Genomic DNA, 20,925 nt, shown 5'->3' on the forward strand with positions numbered 1-20,925 from the left:
GGACAAGATTGTGCAATCTATCTCTCTAAATTCTAAGAGAATGAGAAATGTAGAATTTTTTCAAACTGTAACCATAGCTTCCATATAGAATGTATTCATATGTGGTTTTACTCTCACTCTACTTGTCCTCTTTTGTAGAATTGCAATGCAACCCTACTCATCTTAAAAGGTTAAAATAGAGGAGGAGGCATCAATTTCCCTAAGTAATATTGGAAGAATGAATGGAAATATTTATATCCATTTGATGAGAGGTTAGAAAAGTTCTACTGTGGTGCACTACGAGAACCCACCAAATATAGTTTTGTGGGTAAGAGAGCATGAGTTGGATCAAGGACTACCCATTAGAAGACCACAACTACAAATTGCTCTATTTCTCTATTTTTTCAAGCTTTGTTGAACATTTTGATAAGTTTTCCCTGAAAACCTCCATTAATGGAGGCTTTTAGAACCACATCAAAATAATGAGGACATCAAATTGCTTCATGTAAACAGTAAAACCTCAAAATTCATAAAGAAAGTCTAGTACCTCAAAATGCATTTGATAGTCTGCCACTAACTCATGTGGATCATGAGAAAAGTGAGCACATAAAAGTAAAGCATAAAAGAAATATTAGGACAAGTATGTGTTAGGTATAAAAGATTGCCAAACAAAATATTAACTAATAAAGAAGTGCTATTGGTATTCAAAATAATACCTAGTTGAAAGAGCATGGTTGTAGGCTTGGAATCAAGCATGTCAAACCTTTGAAAGCATGTCACTTTTTTTGACAAATGAAAATCACATAGAAATATTTAACAACCTCAGTCCTAAGGAAATAGTGTAGATGCCCAAGATCTCTCATGTCAAAAATCTCCATCAATGTTCACTAAACACTTTGAATCCTAGAGTGAGATCTATTTGTAAGGATCAAATCATCTACATATAATACCAAGATAAAATTATACCCCTCTTTTTATTTCCCTCTTGCTATTGAGTGTAAACTATGGGATTGGAATGACAATGAGTGAAACTAGAAGAGAGAGAAAAAGATTTCATCTTCTCCTACCAAGCCCCATAGACTTGCTTGAGGCCATATAATAAATGTTGGATACTACAAGAAACATAGAATTCCTTAAAAATCCATAGAATTGATCCATATAGATCTCCTCATGAATATTTATATGCAACAATGCACTCTCTACATCTATTTGAAAAATTCACCATCCCTATGATGTTATTGTACAACAACTAAAATGATGCGCAGGCCAATGTTATGGAATATGTATACAGGCAAATCATTTTTGGTAAAGCTAATTTTTCATTTTATTGTACCTAATTTGATGAAAATTCTACAAGAATTTGTAATCAACCCAGCTAATTAGCAACTAGACCAATTTTAACTAGTTTATGGCTTGTTTCTTTCTAAAAATATCTGCTATGATATGTTTTTGTAAAAGTTCTTGCAAACTTTGCCCATTTTTCATGGTCAACATTATTTTTGTGCAGGATCTTGAGGTAAGTCACTTAGCATAGGTTGAATGAGCTTTATTGTTTTATTATTTGGATTCTGGAATATGTATGTAATTGGATCATATGTGTAATAAGCACCTTGAAAAATATCTCTCTAAATATATAAAGAGATACATATTTAGAAGGAAATATAAAGACATACATGTTTACAAGGAAAAGAAAAAACATTTACATACATACCTCTTCTCGCCCTTAAAGAAAATTGTAGAGCAAGGGCATATAGATCACAAGGGCATGACATGATAATGAAATTGCAGACCAAGGGCATGACACAAAAATAAAATCATAGAGCAACGGCACAACAATGAAATGCAAAGATCACAAGGGCACAACAACCAAATGTATCGAACATAAGGGCCATGACAATGTTCACATCTCTCCACCCTCGTAATTCAGAGCTCTCCACTTGTTTTGTGTGCAGGTCTACAAAATCAAAACAAATGTAAAATGATTGTCATGTTTTCTTAATTTTTTTTTAATGATTGGAGGGTGTCACAATTATGATGCCGACATCAATATTGCGATGACATTAAGGACAATTGCAAAAAAAAATGTAAATGAACACTAATTATACCACTGTCATAAATTATCATCGCAATTTGACCCCAAATGTTGTAGTGACAAGAAAGGAAAGCATATACAAATAATTGAAGAAATAAGGAGTCAAAGGAACAAGATTTGGATCAACAAGGATGAGAACAAGTTAGAAGAGCCTACATCTCCACCAGGTGTAGAGAACTAATAAATGAACTTCTATCATAAACTTAGAGGTAGATTCATTAACAAATCTATACATGAATCCCCTAGATGTATGTGTAGTAGGTTATATTTGCATGATGGTGTGTAATATCATGAACTAAAATTTAGTTGCATAATTTTATGTCCTTTCCTATCAAGAATGAGATCTTTTTGTTGAACTATGATTTCCTATCTCAATCAATGAAGCATTTATTGTTGATGTGCAATAGGTTATAAAAAGGTAGTTTATCTCTCATTTTTCATTTACAAATTCAAAGAGGTTGTATAGACTTGACACAAGTGACTTATAAGGTGATCAAATCAATTCCAACAACCAAGAAAAGGATTTAATAGTGAATTGGTGAAAGTCAAAGTATGGTATCTGAAGAACTCCTTAAGGTACCCTAGTTTTGCAAAGTCAAGAGGTATTTTTTTAGAATGCAAAACTTAAGTTTTTTATTAATATTATGGAAACTCCAATAGTTATTGATACCACTTTTAGACCCCAACCTATATTCAAGAAACATCCTTACATGTACATAGTGGTCAATACATTAGGTTCCCTTGTTAGAAATAGGAATTTTTTTGTTGGGGAGGGGGGTGTGGTGGGGGGTTAATCAATATTTAATAAAATTTAGCCCAAAACTAGATATTGTTAACAATCTTATAACTTTCATATGAAATAAAACTAACTATGTTGAACAATAAACACAACCATGCAATATACAATATAGTTCCTTCAATACAAAGAGATAGTGACAAAAACCTCTTTACACTTCTATTGATATCTTCAATATTTGATACTGTCTTTTTTGCTCACAAAATTTGCATTCCTCTAATCATACATTAGAATTCTTATCATAGATCATTGCATCAATATCACATAGTGCCATAATTATTTACTCTAAACTTTGCATTTAGGAATATTTCTTTATACATTGTTAATTACAAATCATCTTTCCAATTGGACTTCATGACTTTATACACTTTACAAAATACAAAATTATTATTTTTGACTTAGGGTTAATTTCTATGATGTGCCCCTAATTAGTTAAGTAATTATTTCATAAAAAAATAATTCCTTAACCCGAAATACCCATTACTCTATCTTACTCTAGTTTTTCTTGTATACTATTATAACTTGTAATCTGTCCATAAATTTATATATACTGACCTATGCACTCACATACATCATCATTATGATGTCAGGTATTAGTACCTACCTCTGCACATGTTCATGATATTCTTGTGAATCTCACCAACCAAAACTCTAACTATTTTGCTAGATAAATAATATGATACTTAGACAATTTTCTAAGAATAATCATCATAACTAAATCTCCATAATTTTCCCTCTTCAAAAAACTAATATGTTTCCATAAATGAAAACATCTAATAGTCTAACCTAGCCAAATTGCAAACATCCCTATCTAGTGTGCCCTATGGAGTAATGCACATAGCAGATATTAGAGCATATATATACACCATAAAATTGATGATTAATGAGTGACATTCATCTTTGATTAGAGAAAGAGATTGAGTGATGAGAACTTGGTACTAGAGGATGAGTTTAAGGCTTTAGAAAGATTGGGTTTGATACTTACCACCAGGTTTTTGATAGAGTTAAAAGAAGAATAAGTTATATATATGTTGAATCAATTCGATAACTCGTTCTTGCAACTAGACAAATCTTAAAATATTACTAAAGAATAAATCCATGCAATAATTGGATATTGTGTTACTGGTGAAGCTCCAGTATTAACACTACTAAATTTGGCCCAAATTTATGAGATTCATTTTCAATGAAGGAGCACATTTTGGTTTTATATTAATCACCCATCGATATCATCATAATACCAACTACTTATAACATAGTAGTAAAAAATTTGATGGTTATGCAACAATATTAAAAGAAAAAGATAAATACAAACTTATGTTCACAGTTGTCCATGTAGGATAGGTACATTTTGTCTAGTGTGGGGTTTGAGTGCCAAGTTTTCATGTCAATCGACACTTCCTAGGTAAGGATGTGTACAACTTTAAATTAGGGACCTCATAAAACATTATATCATGAGAAAGGTTTTAGATATCAAACCTTTCTCATGAGATAATTTAAGGATATGCATCTGAAATGAAATTATTTGAAACTTGATTTATGTGATTTGAAAATGAAATCACCTAGCTTGACTCCTGATTTTATTTGAAAATAAAATTTCTTAAAACCACTAAAAATCTGTGCAAAAATACCATCAATTACACCCTAAGAATACTATAACTCTTGTTGCATTTGAGAAACACAATTTATTTATCCCAATCTTTTCAGGATACTTCCTATCAACACTAAGTTGTAGCACAAATGCAACCCCCTTCCCCAACTCTACAATAGGCCCATTCACATGGAATTCATGTATTGATTTAATATATCCACTAAACCCAATTATAACTTTTTAAATTATGATTTGTGGGGTTTTCATTTCTAAAGCTAGATGGGATTTGATGAGAAGTAGATGGAATTTTTCATGGTGAGTGAGAATATAAATAGTTATGAATGATCAAGAACTAAATAATGTATTTCCTTGTTATACACAGATTTGATGTGGTGTTCTTATGAGAGGCTCTTTGCTCTCTCATCTTTACATATATTAGGCAATCAAAATAATCCTTTGTTGATCTTAGCTAAAATGCCACAAAATTATTTTTGATCCCCCATGACCTAATTTTTTATTTACTTGTTTTCTACCATTAATGATAACACACATATTCACTTACTTTCACCTATATTCATCTTTCATATATGCCTCTACATACATCATATCCCATCATGTTTTTGCACCTCTACTAACACCCATATAAGAAGTCAACACAAAATCTCCCCACAACCCACATATTAGATCTTCCAAAAGGCTAACTGGGAAGATTGAGAAGAAAATTCAATAATGAAGGGTCTCAACTTTAGTTGCAATCATGATAATGATGGTGCACAACTGCCTCTTGGGTCAAGTTCCATCTCATTGATGAAGACCTCATAAAACATTATCTCATGAGAAAGGTTTTAGATATCAATTTCACTGGAAGGGTCATTACTAAAGTGGACATCAACAAGTATAAGCCTTGGGACCTCCTTGGTATGTTCAATTTCATCCTTTATTGTTCATTGTGTGTATAATCCCACACCATCATTTGATCTTTAATGATGATATGTACATATTGAATGTTGAGTGTCTATAGTGAGTACTCAAAAATCTTCTATTTCTTACCTTCATCTATACACAATTCCTTTCTAGTTTCTTTCTGCTCACCCACCCATTTCATTTCATATGATAATCTAAAAATTGTGTCAATCTAAGCTCTCAACAGTTTCCTCTTATTTGATCATCTCATAGCTACTAAATGATTATTATTATAGATGAGTAGTTCCAAAATTTAAGAATAATAATCATGTGGACCGAGAAATTTGAAATTCTAAATGATGATTATTATAGAGGAGTAGTTCTAAATGTTAATGAAAGTTATTGAAGAGTGGTCTTCCCCTTCAAGACTTTGACCAATGTTGACTCATGGACTTAACTATTGGTCCACATGACCTTATTGGGTTCAAAGGAAAACACATCAAAAAATACGATGACCCTTATAAATACATCAAAAAACTTTTTTAGTGCTACTTATATTTCTAGAAATATAATAATGTCATTCACATATATGTTTGTCTGATTATAGATTTTTGTCTATAACATGGTTTATCTAAGGTTAATGATATGGGATTTCTTAATTAAAAATATAAATTATTTTGATGTTATTTCTAGATTAGATTGAGTCTTAATGTTTTAATCCAAATTTTAAATCACACTATTTGTGATCTATTATCAAAATGATAGATGAAACATTGATTAAAAACTAAGATAGCTCTCTCTCTCTCTCTCTCTCTCTCTCTCTCTCTCACACACACACACACACACACACACACACACACACACACACACACACACACACACATGGGCCCTCAGTTTGAAATACCCTCTATCTCCCTCACATAATTTGTGACCATGTCAATGTTGGTGTCTATTGTAATCTATGAGAAAGTCCTTAAAATTTTTACTAGAAACCACATTAATCATGTGTATTTTTCTTTGTTTAATTATTTGTATTGTTCTTTTCTTGAACATCACTCTTGATAATAATTATGAGTTAATACTAGCACTTTTTTTGTATACTTCATGGATTTTCTAGGAAAAGGACATTTTAGGGAATAGGGACATGTTTTTGATATGTGGACAGGTCAAAGCAAAATTTAGGGGACATGATCTCATGGGATGACAATTAAAAACATAGGGAATTTTTATATATAGAGAGATAGAGTTCAAATATGCATATCATAACATGGATAAAAAATTCACCATATTGTCTTGCATTTTGTCACCACAAAATGTAGGCAACAGTATGAAATTTTTTTAACTTAGTTTCACATTTCTCTAAGTTAGTTTATTATTTAATTGGCTTACATTGATCAACCAATTGACTCTAATTGATATAATGAATCATTTTAATGAATGCTTTCGTCAAGCCTTTTTAGTTTTTCTTCTTGTTGAGCCTACACTTGATTTTTGAAGCCTTTAGTATCCCTTTTCTCATTTTTTGAGTGTGTGTTTATTTTCTTTTGGTCTTTTAGTTTTTCTTAAATTATTGTTTTTAGTTTTCCCTTCAATTCAATCTATCTTAGAGTTTAATTGAAGTTGGCAGTCAAAAGATATAACCATTTTAGTGTCCAAAAAGTGGACTCTCCAAAGCAATTGCATGATTTAAAAATTCATGTTATATTGTAATGTTTTTGATAAGAAAAATAGGTTTTGAAGGGAGTTTGAAACCCTTTACATATCAATAAGTTTTCAAAGAAGCCCAAACCAAATAATAGTCCAAAGGTAATACGGATCACCCAACAAGATATAATGACTAGGGTGGCATCGCAGATAACATAGTACTCATCAACTAGACAAATAGGTTTTGAACAGGCACCTAAAACCCTATACAAAACAACAACTCAAGGTGAAACATGTTAGCAAACAAAAGGTGACCAAGGTGGAAACAAATAATAAAATAGAACACTATAGCCACAAATATAGGTTATGATTGGGCTTCTAAAACCCCATGGAGAGACACACTGCAAAGAACAATAGGCCAAATGAACCAGGGGATAGTATAGAGAACAATAGGCCAAAAGCTAGGAGTACCAAAAAAAGGACAACCACATTAGACTTTCCCTTTTGAATCCTTCTTTTTAGATCGTAATGCCATAAAAAAAGAGGGTTTGGATGGATTGACATTTTTTCCTTTTACTAGGGTCCATCCATCCTCCACCAAACCAATAGCCTTCTGCCACTAAAAATCAACAGCATCATAGTTATTAATTGAAACCCTTGAAGCCAGGGAAAAGGCTACAGAAGAGGAAGTGACAACAGAAGCCTGAGATGAAACAACAACACTAGAAACACCAGAAAATGGGATAATAGAATCTAGAGATGGACCAACAAAAACTAGGTTAGCAAAATCCAAAGATAGACCAGCTACCACCATAAAAGGAGCTAGAGGAGGGGATATTCAACCATAAACTGTAGAAAAATCCGCACCAAAAACTAGGATATCAGAATCTAGGGATAGACTAATTGCCACCATAGAAGGATCCATAGGAGGATCCTTCATCAAGATCCCTAGAGAAGATGGTCTATCAGAGATAGTAGTAGAATCCACCACCAAAGTATCTTGTGGAGAATCACCATTCCTTGCAGAAGGGACCTTCTGGCCATCCTTTGTAGAGGGGACCTTGTAGACTGTGTAGCAATCTTTTGAGACCCCCTTCTACCAAGAAGGGGGCATTTTTGGTCTAGATTTACCAGAACAACTTGTAGCCATGTGGCTAGTTATATGGCATTTCATGCAAAAAAAGGGGATGCCCTCATAGTCAAGAAAAATATTCCAAGATCCAAGAGGAGAATCCAAAGAAATTATTTTTAGGAGTCCCTTAGAAATGTCAATCTCTACCAAAATGCGGGCATACATCATTCGATACACATTATATGAATTGTTATCAACCATGAGAAAGTCTCCAAGGGCATTCCCCACCTCCTCCAGGACAAGATCTACCCAGAGGTGAAGGGAGAGATTCAACAACCTAACCCACAGAGGGAACTTATTGAAAGATTCTGCCAATAGGTTGAAATCTTTATGCCAAGGCTTAGCTATCAAGGGAAACTTCTTTCCCCAAGAGAAACTTTGGTGAAGGATGGCATTTCTATCTTTAGCAGATAAAAATTTCACAATGAAAAAACCCCTAGCCATAGGGTAAATATGGGCAGTCTTCGAAATGATTAGCTCCCAAACATGGGTAATCCATGCATATAGATCCGACAAGGAAGGCTAGAAACCCTTAAAATGAAAGATAGTAGCTTTGGCTATGAAATTAGTTGTATATCTAGAGATCACATCAACAGTAGTAGGTTTAAAATCTATTTTTTGGATTACATACCGCAATCAGTGCCCCCGAACACATAGTATCACAAAACCCTAGATGCACAAACTAGCCACCAATACCTACCTCATAGGAAACCAAATCAACATAGGAAATGGCCAAACCACCCAAAATAATATTCCCACCAATAACAAGACAAACCCTAGCATGAAAAGAAAAAGCTAAAGTGGTCGCCATAAAGCCTAATGCAGGAACAAAAGCTAGAAGTAGAAGACGAACACAAAATCCAAAGCTGGCACTAGAGCTAAAGCCAGCTATTGAGGCTAGGCACAGTAGCCAGACATGAGAGCCAAAGCCAAACATAGGAAACCCTAAATCACAAATAGCATAAAGCTAGATGCAGGAGCCAAAGCCAGACACAAGAGCTAGATGTGGGAGCCAAAATTGGATGCAAAAGCTAGACATAGGAAACCCTAAATCATAGCCGCCATAAAGCCAAACACGAGAGCCAAAGCTAGATGCTGAAGCCAAAATTTTAGTAACCCTTTTTTGTAAGCACTACAGGTAAGAAGCCCCATTATTTCACCAAGGATCAATGGAAAAAAATTCTCAATTAAGATCCAAAGTAGAGAATGGCCCTATAGGGACTTGAACCTTGGTTGTAGGCCCTACAGGAAAGAAGCCCCACCATTTCACCAAAGGGACAAACCCTGAAAAAATTATTAACCCTTAGTTGTAAGCACTATAAGCAAGAAGCCCCACTATTTCGCCAAGGGTCAATGAAAAAACATTCTCAATTAAGATCCATAGTAGAGAATGGCCCTGTGGGGACTTGAACCTTTGTTGTAGGCTCTACAAGAAAGAAGCCCCACCATTTCACCAAAGGGACAAGCCCATGTTATATTGTAATGTTGATATTCACTTTTTGAAAAATATAACATAAATTCACTTTATGTTATATTTTTAGTTTACTTTATCACTTAAAGTAACTGTAGAGCACTTTATGTTATATTTTTAAGTTGAGTTTCTTTTTAGTTTCTCAGTTAAGTGACTTTATTAACTATATAGTTCAATTCATTTTTTTTGTAACTTTATGTTTTATTTAAAATATCTAAGTTAAATATTATTATTTTTAAATGCTATTTGCACATAATATATGAATTGTATAGTGTAAATATTATTTTTTACCCAATTAAGTGATATTTTCTCAAAAATCAATTATACATGTGCTTAATTACTCACTTAAGTTGTGTAATTACATGTCTTTTAATCCATTTACATGTAAATATGTAAATACCTCTAGTGACCATGATTTTGAACTAAAAGGGCATTTTAAAACACTTAAACATGTATTTTGAAATGTATAAAGACCCTCTAAGAGTGAGACTTTCTTATATGAGTTTTTTTAAAAACATGCAATGACCTCCAGAGAGAGTGATTTTTCACTATGAACATGTTTGAACAGGTTTTTAAAACATGTAATGCACTCCCAAGAGTGTGATTTGCACATAGGAGCCAAAATACAAGTTTTTAAAATATGCAAATGCACTCCTAGAGTGCCATTTGCATGAGTCAAGTTTGATGTATTTTAAAACATGCAATCTTCATTATAGAGTGTGATTTTCCTTGGAAACATATGCAAATGTAATAATACATCCCAATTTAGAAGTTTGAAGGGAAAATGTCCATGGATTTGCACCTCAAGAACATGTTTTTGGTTGAAATCTCTAGATCTATCCATTCCAAGTTTTGGAATTCTTCCAACTAGGATCATTTTTTTATTTGAATGCATTTACATGCATTTAGAATTCAAATATTTGTAAGAAATAGTGTATTTAATGATCATTTGAGGCATATTTTGATGAAAAATGCCCGAATTTGGGACTTTTAAACCATGTTTTGGTTCAAGGGGAAATTTTTTTAATGATTTAAACCTTGTGTTAGCTTTCAATGAACACATTTTTGCATCCTCAATATTAAAAATGAATCACATAGCAACAAGAGACCACGTTTTTTTTGCCAAAAATGGCTTGAAACTTGGGTTTTTCCGAAAAACATTTTATGTAATAGAAGCAAAAGGTTACATTTTTTGGCATATCTCTCCAAAAATAACCATTCAATTCTCATCAATATTCATTACTTACAAGTCTGGAGTGAGTCAAATAGTTGTTTGTGAATTCGGATTTGGAGGAGAATTGGTCTTCAAATCTATAAATCTTGTTATTTTGTCTCTTTGATCTTCAAGTAAGTGGACATTATCAATATTTCTCATTAATCTATGTTTATCTTTCTATTTTTTTGTATATTTTAGCTTGATGTTGCACACTTTTTCAAATGTATACCATGAACAGTCACACTTTTAAATTCAAAAGTTAATATTTTTACGCATTCCCATGCTTCTCACTTTCATTCCTCAAAGTATTTATATAAGTACTCATCCTTCACCCATACACATTTTATATACTATCCATCTTCCTCAGTCCCATTTTATCCCTCCGCATATACTTTCCATATCAGATCCATATGCATCTCAACTTGTATTCTTGTCCATACACTAGAAAAGAATATCTTTGCCCACATGCAATCCACCCTTGAGAGTCTAATTTTGGTCATTTTTCACCCAAATACATATGCTTTCTAGTTCATTTCCAGCCACCATATGTGTTTCATAAGTATATAATCCATACTTAGAATAACCACACCTCATGGATTCATTATTGTAACTTAGATCCTAAAGATTGCATGGATTTAATCTCATCAAAAGATGTTTTCATCTTCATGTTGTGACACACTCTTCAAGATATGTCAGAACTTCTTCAAGAATAGACATATATTGTTAAGAAGACATGCTTTGATTATCAAGAAACAATAATTCATTTGATATTCATTTTCTCAATGGCTATCCAAGAGCTTGTGTTTGTGTGGGAATGCACTAAGCACTTTTCTTTAAAAAAAGAAAAAAAAGTAGTTTAGATGTTGATGGGAAAATTTGTTCTAATTCTACATCTAGACATCATTAGGAAGGTATTTAAAGTGTCAAAGACTCAAATTCACGTTGATCTACAAAAGAGAATTCACGACAACTTGAACGAGAAAAATCTTAATCACATCAAGTTTTCAAATGACAATGAATAGTTCATCAAAGAGAGTCAAAGGCTATCAAAAGATGCAACACCATGATTATCAAGGTGGATGTAGCGGCACAAAACAAAGCAACTCCCAATCTTGTTATTATCATAGATTGCATCATCAATTACAAGGCCTTTACTAATAATCCACAGGGTTGATTCAATCAAAATAATAGTTTTAACTTTCTTCTTGTTCTTCATTCATGTTTGTAATTGGAGAGGATGTATTGCATGAAATTATGTAATTACACATAATCCATTAATTTCTCTCACCTACTTTTACTAGGTCAAGATGGTTGAGTTTCTCCCACCTTTTCCTCTTTTTTCTCAACTCCTTTGTATATATAAAGGAGTGTCACCTCATTGGAAAAATCATCCTTTGTTGTATGCAAGAAATCTCTACCAAACTTTTGCAAGCATAACTTCGATTATGCATTATCAATTTACGAGAAAATAGTATAAAGAAAGCAATTGGATTTGGAGGTATGATTGGAAGCAATTGTGATAGCACAAATTAGAAGCTTTGATTGTAACTTGTGCCTATTGACTTTGATTCATGTTATTATTGTGTATTGAATCATAGATCATAGTGAATTAAGAAGTAATTAGAGACAAAGCTTTGACTTGGAGAAGTTGTGGTAATATATAGACTAGAAGCTTTGACTGTAGCTTGTGTTATCATCTCAAATTCACAAAAAAATAGTTAGAATTTCCCTACTTTTGGAATTCTTTGTACCCCAATGGTAGAGGTTTTTCTTATAGAATAAACTAAAAATAAGCTATAAAATAGTGTAATGCCCCACCCAGAGATCCTTGGAACAAGGATAGATAAAAGCCAATACATTTTTTTAAAGTAACAAGCATGGATCCTAACAACATCAACATGCAACCAATTAAAAGACTGCAACAAAAGACTTAACAAAACAACCCAAGCTACCAATGATCTCCAAGCATCACTACTTATTACATGTTCAAAAAATAACTATGAAAGTTAAACAAACAAGAAACCCAAAATCTCCAAGCTTCCAAGACCTGGGAAGGGGCACAACCCAATAGGGTATCCAAAACACCCTTCAAATCTCAACCAACAAGTCCACAAATACCTATTGTTTTCCTAAGAAGGATTTTGCACAAAACGTGTACGATACTTTTCACTATAGCCAGGCGATAATTTTCTAGTATTGCATGATACTTCTTAAAACTACTATGCAATACTTTCCAGTATCATACAATAAAATTTAGTATTACCCTATGATATTTTACCAATGTCACATGATAGAACTTTCTACCATCATATGATACTTTCCAATATCGCATGATGTTTCTCCCTATAGTTGTGTGGTACTTTTCTAGTATCACCCAATGTTGAACCAATGTCACCCAGATTTATAAGCAAAAAGCCCAATGATAATTCTAGAAGAAAGATAGAGTTATAATCTCCACACTGGGGAGTATTAGAACCACTTGAGTCAAGGTGAAAACACTCAAAAGAATAAAGGAGATCAAATACATCTAACAATCCATAGCATCTAATGTAATCATGCAGAAAGCAACATCACAATGAATATACATGTACATAAATCAAATATCACAAGAAGAAAATCACTAGCAAGGAAGCCAAACTAAAAACAATCGTGCTTGTTTCCACCCATCCATAATAGCATCATGAGACCTCAAAGGCCATAGCCATCCCTTGAGCATGAATCTCAAATTGCCAACAAGATAGTTGGAGTTGTATCATGAGATCATTCTTACCAATACTATCAATAATAACATAAGGAAAAAATAAATCCAATCATGCTAATCTATCAATAGCAACACTAATCCAAAGTAGTGGTAAGAAATCTCATCTAACAATATGATATAACATCATCATAAAGGAATGCATCAAGTAACATACTACTCATGATCTAAACATGATATTGAATGTATCTAAGGTAAAACATAAATCACAAGGGAAAATACTTTGAATACATCGAAGTACCAAGTAAATATCCAGCACTGGCCTCAAACTAGAAATGGACCATCTTTGTACATTAGTCCCCAGTAGGAGTATAGGTAGCTACACCTCCCAACCACATGGAACCATAGGTCGACTCTCATTGTGCTAATAGAGATAATGATCTTACCATAATAAAAGAAGATAATCATCCATGGCTAACACACACACCAATCACGAACATGATACAAAAGTCTATATGATCTAGAAGATAATGCAGTACAATAGGTCACTGATTAGATCCACTAAGGATAACTATGTAGGGACTCTAGTGAAGTGTCATTACTTTCTATTAGGTAGTGCAAGTACTTTGAGCCTTTGATCAACTCCCTTAGGAGGCCAAAAACACACACCTACAATCAACTCCCTTAGGAGACAAGGTGTTCCTTAATCTTATCTTTCATAACTTTTATTTCTTTTCTATTTTTTAATTTTGGTTATCACTTGTTAAAAACCTCTTCATGTTACCTTACTAGCCACATCTAAATTGGGTTACATGAGAGAAGCTACTCCACATATCTACCCTACATACCCATGCTCATCACACAATGAGTGCCCAAAGGCAATGCAAGTTCCTAACCCAACGCCCAAATGAATAATCCCTCAATTGACCTATATTTGGGAGTTTGGGGCTTGCAAGATCCCATCAAATGCACATGCACATGCTCATATGTAAGCACCACCAACTACATGAAATAATCAAGTAACCAATACAAGGTTTGGATATAAGAAATTAAAAAATCAAAGTATAACAATCTCACTCAAGTGGCCCATATCTCGAAGTTGAGATTCTACATGAATCCCAATGATGCAACAAAACAAACATCATGAACTCACTCAACTGGCCTAAATCTTAGAGTATGGATCCTACATGAATCCTATTATCCATGAAATAACAACATAACATGTAGGGAAACATGGAATACAATCCATTTTCACTGTCCAAGGAGACAATCCCAAAATCCCAACAAAATATGGGTGGCACACAAATCAAGGAAAAATGAAGAATTCCCAAAAACCTCAAAATTAAAACCCATTATGCCATTGGGTACAAAAGTCACAAATATCAAATAAAATTTGGGTCCTAAATCCATATACAAAAATAGCCAGCATAACGGCACAAAACCCAAAACCCCCAAGTCCAAAAAGCTATAAATGCTCATACCCATCCAATCAGGTAGAGCTAGCATGTAGAAATAGAGGGAAACACTAGTTCTCAGCTTCCAAGTAGTTTATTACTAGCAATAGAGACTCCAAAGTAGAGTAGAAACAAAAAAATGGGAGATCCCTACCTCACTGCCAAAGGGGCTAAAATAGCAATAGACGCAATAAAATTATCACTCTGAGACCATCGCTGAAGGTCTCAATATACAAAAGTAAGAAGTGAGGAAATAATCCCCTTTTGGGATATATATTCACTTTTAAAAGTGAAATATAATATTAAGAAATTAACTAGCCCACTAAAACAAACCTTTCTCAACAATCAGGTAACTCAAATTAAATGGAATTCAACTACGAAAAAGCTATCAGGAATTAAAATAATTAAATCAAATAGAAAATTCCCATAAACTATTAAATTGTAGTATTCCTTAATAAATTTCACAACAAATTCAAGCCTCTAAATGCACAGACACACTCATGAGTCCAATCACATAATGCAAATGAAATTTGGATTTACTAAATCACTAGAGGGTTTAATTACTAATTAAATAAGATATGTTCCCACACAGGGACAACATTTACTAGGTAAAAAATAACTAAATCACTAACTTAATGTGCCACTACTGAGGATATAAATACTACACATTAAACAACAAGATCAAGTGAAATTGCATATAATAATATAGTCAAAGTGATAAATGCATTAAACTATGTAAATAACCATTTATTTAATCACATTTAAATAATCTATTTAAATTGTTCATTTGCACAATAGTAAGATATTATTGCAAGAATGATATAAATATTCATAGCACAATCATATCACAAGAAATATCATCAAGGTTGCATCCATCGAGATGACTTATAGAAATGCAATGCAAAAGGCACTACATCATCCCCCCCCAAAGACTAGGATTACTCCTGGAAGCTTGCAATTGAAGAAAAGAAACCAAGAACCCTAGGTGTCTGAACATAATCCAAAAAATTGCATGAACTTCATCTAGCCATAACTCAACACCATAAGGCAAGATAAACACTCAAAATCTCAGTTGCTAAAGAATGCAACATTAAAATGTTCACAAGTAGAAGAGAGGAGGAATGTGTTAGCATGAATGCTAATAATGCTACATTAGGGAGTATCCTAAGCATTGAAGAGAATTGATATGTTGCATTCATGACTATATTTTTCATTAATGTCAACTTAGCAGTAATTTTGTTAAGACTAGAAGAATAGTAGTTAGTAATCTTAGTATGCACAGAAGTTGAGGAAGTTTTAGATGATACAAAGTGGAGGACATGTTCTTGAGGTCATCCTAATGATGTGGTTAAGAGGACTAAGTCTAAGTCAATGATGTACAAAAGTTACACTTGATTTACTGAAAGTAGTACATAAACAAAGCATTTATTTCATAGTTTCAGATGTTTGCATTATATCTTTCAGCCAAGATATAATGAGGTGATGAATAGTTAGCCAAAGACATAAGGCAGTCAAGTGATAATGCCAGCATGTATGCAAGACATGGTTTCACATGTGTGAATGTATAGACTATGAGCTAATAGTGTTATTATAATTGTGAATTAATTAACTATCTTATTTTAATTAATTGGAAAAGCCTCAAGGCTGACTCAAGCAATTATTATGAAGATACGGTATAGAGGAAAGTTATTTTCCTTGCTTATGGTGTGATCTTGCTTTAGAGGATCAAGTGGAATGTGAAGTATTAGTGCGCAGTGTGAGAAGGAGTAGAATTCTTACTAAATGCATGTAAGTGATCCAAGGGATCATTGGATGTGTAGTATGAGATTTGGTTACAAGATCTAAAGGAGAAAAATTCCAGTTAATGGGATAGAGATAGAGGAAGAAGTACATTTTAGTTTTATTATTCTACAAAGATCATTTGAACAGTGGGTTCTTTGATCTTCACCTTGAAGTTGTTTGAGAAATGGCTCCAGTTGTCTTTCACAACTCCTAATAGGGTTGGAATCTCCAAACAAGGATTCCAAGTCTCCTAATAGGGACTCATATGTACTAAATGTTGTAACAGACTCCTAACAAGGTCTATCCTCTAACAAGGAATATTTATATTAGTACATCATCCTGTGGGTACCATCCCCACTGATGTTTTCACTCTGATTAAGGGTTTCCCTAGTTAACATATTTGGTGTTAATTGTGTATGAGTATCTTGTTGTGATTTTAGTTAACATTACTCATATGGTTAAGATTTTTTAAAGTAAATGATTGTGATAATAGTTGTATAACTAATTCACCCCCCCTCTTAGTTATATCAATCGACTATATATTCTAACAATTTGTATCAAAGAATCAAGTCCTTAAAGATAAGGCTTAACTACTTTGGGAGATCAATGGAGAGTATGTTCAGGAAGGATAGTTCAAGATTAAATGGGACCAACTATGATAGTTGGAAGGAAAAGATGAAGACTCATCTTCTATGCATGGGTCTAGGATATTGGCTTTTGAAAAAAGCTAAGAAGGAAATTGTTGAAGAATCAAAGCTAGAGGAATGTTGTGAGGGAGAAAGAGATCTATTCATGTGCAATATGAGAGCTAGAGAAGACCTACTATCAGCTCTTCTAGAGAATGAATAAAATCAAGCAAAGACATTTCAAACTTCTCAAGAAATTTGAAAAGCATTATAAGTTACTTTTGAAGGTGATGATCATGCAAAAAGAATGAAATTGCAAAATTAGATTTGTGCATTTCAAGATGCTAAGATGATGGAAGATAAATCCATAAGAAGTTATGTTGGTACAATATCAAAAATTATTGCAAGTATTTGATCTCTTGGTGGAGCTAAATAAGATGATGAGGTCATATGGAAGATCTTGAAATGTTTATCACCACCATTCAAGAAAACAACTCTAATGATTTAGCTAGTAATGCTCTGCACCTAAGATTTAACAAAGGAAACATTGCTTGGATACTAGAATCTATAGAAGCAAAAATGAGATAGTTTGGAGAATTAGCTAGAGTTGAGATAGCTTTTAATGCTATGAACATTCAACCTAATATGTCAATAAGTGCTAGTGCAAGAGGATACTTTTCCAATAGTAGCAGATATGAAGAAGATAAGAAGTGATGCAAGGAGGGAAAGAAGAACTAGGGCCAAAGGCACACCTCAAAATCTAAACTTCCTTGTAGACTTAACACAACAAAAGAAAATACACAAAGAGAACAACACCACAGAGAGAGAACAAAACACTTTTATTGATTCATCAAGTAATCAACATACATGCCCAGCTGTGAGGCCTTCTAGATTACTGCTAGACACAAATACATTCAATATCCACAATCTAGCTTCAATTTTGACTTCTAGACAATATGCAACAAACTTTAAAAACCCTTTTTCTTCTTCTCTGACTTCTCTCCAACTCCTCTTACCTATAACCTAAGCCTAAACACCCTATTAATACTAGCCATAATGACTTACAAAAGATTCTAGAACATTACATAATAGAAAGGTTGACCTAAAAATGGTTTGCACACATCCCAAGATAATATCCTATCATTAAACTCACAATCAAAATTAAATATGTAAGTCAGATCCCAAAACAAAGATGACAAAAGAAGGAACTGAGCATAAAAAATAATAGGCTCTCTTAGCACATAAAGGAACACTTGACCAATACTGGATAACTCAGCACACATTGGATAGCTTAGTACACAATAGATAACTTAGTCAAAACTATAGATTCAAATGGGATAACATGCTAACCTAAATGTTAACACAATATGGGATAACTACAGCTTGGCTAATACTAAAAAATTACTAACACTCAACAATTGTTGCAACTTGACAATGACTACAACTCGATGATAACTAGTAGAATTAAAATAGATGATAAGGATAATACATCAATGTAGGATGCTAGACAACCAGGACAGAAAGAAATGATTCTCCTAAATCATTGAGATGTCACAATCTAAGATAAAGTAAACTTAGATTGAGAAATCTATTTAGCAACTTCAACTGGTCTATTTTTCCACTATACTAAATATTCATAGTAATATTTTCCTCTTGTTCTTTTACCAACTCTTTGATCCAATATCTATTCAATCTACTTCTTAGGATACTTATCAGGTACAGCAATTTCATCATTTGACTCATGATACTTATATAGATCAACAACATTGAACATAGGAGATATATCCATTTCATAGGGTAACTCAACTTCATAAGCACATGAAGAAAGGAGGGAAAGAAGAACTAGCACCACAAGCACACCCAAAAATCCAAATTACCTTGTATATTTAATAGAATAGAAGCAAACACATGAAGAGAACAACACCACACACAAAGAACAAAACACTTTTATTGATTCATCAAGTAATCAGCATACATGCCTAGCTGTGAAGCTGTCTATGTTATGATTAGACACAAAATACATTAAAGATCCATGATCCAGCTTCAATTCACACTTCCAGACACATATGAAACAAAGTTTTGAAACTCATTTTGTTCTACTCCAACTCCTCTTACCTCTAACCTAAGCCTAAACACCCTATTTATACTAGCCAAAATGGCTTACAGAAGATTCTAGAACATTACATAATAGAAAGGCTAATCTTAAAATGGTTTTAATACATCCCAAGACAAGATCTTATCATTAAACTCATGATCAAAATTAAACACACAAGTTAGCTCCTAAAACATAGACAACTCAGTAAAAGAAGGAATCGAGCATTAACAAATAATATGCTCACTCGGTACATGAAGGAACACTTGACCAATACTAGATAACTTAGCACACACTAGACAACTTGACACACACTAGATAACTCGATCAATAATACAAAGTCAAATTGACTAACATGCTAACTCGAATGTTAACACAATGTGGGTTAATTGCAACTTGACTGATACTACAAAATTACTAGCACTAGGCAATTGTTGCAACTCAGCAACAACTGGCAAAATGAACACAAATGAGTAGGATAACACATCAACCTAGGATGCTCCTACATCAAACAACAATGGTAGAAATAAATGATTTTCCTAAATCATTGAGATGTCACAACCTCAGCTGAATCAAACTCAGATTGAGAAATCCATGTAGCATCTTCAACTAGTCTATTTTTCCACTTTACCAAATATTCATAGTAATGTTTTCCTCTTGTTCTTTTACCAACTCTCTAATCCAATATCTATTCAACCTCTTCAATCTACTTCTTAGGATAATCATCAAGAACAAAAACTTCATCATCTGACTCATGATACTTATACAGATCAACAAAATTGAATATAGGAGATATATCCATGCCATCAAGTAACTCAACTTCATAATCACTTGACGCAAGGAGGGAAAAAAAGAACTAGGGCCAAAGGCACACCTAGAAATCTAAACCACCTTGTAGAGTTAACACAATGGAAGCAAGCACACAAAGAGAACAACACCATAGAGAGAGAACAAAATATTTTTATTGATTCATCAAGTAATTAGCATACATGCCCAGCTATAAGGCTTTTTGAGTTATGGCCAAATACAAAATACATTCAAGATCAATGATCCAACTTCAATTTGTACTTCTAGCACAAATGAAACAAACTTTTGAAACCTTTTATGTTTTGCTCCAACTCCTCTTACCTCTAACTAAGCCTAAACACCCTATTTATACTAGCCAAAATGGATTACAAAAGATTCTAGAACATTACATAACAGAAAGTTGGACCTAAAAATGGCCTACACACATCCCAAGACAAGATCCTATCATTAAACTCACAATCAGAATTAAACATGTAAGTTGGCTCCCAAAACATAGACAACTTGACAAAAGAAGGAACTAAGCATCAACAAATAATAGGCTCACTCATCACATGAAGGAATACTCAACCAATACTAGATAACTCAACACACATTGGACAACTTGGCACACACTAGATAACTCCGTCAATATTGCAGAGTGAAATA

The sequence above is a fragment of the Cupressus sempervirens genome, chromosome 7, assembly GCF_028749045.1.
Source record: "Cupressus sempervirens isolate cs-2001-9-10 chromosome 7, ASM2874904v1, whole genome shotgun sequence".
In the NCBI taxonomy this organism is placed as follows: Eukaryota; Viridiplantae; Streptophyta; class Pinopsida; order Cupressales; family Cupressaceae; genus Cupressus; species Cupressus sempervirens.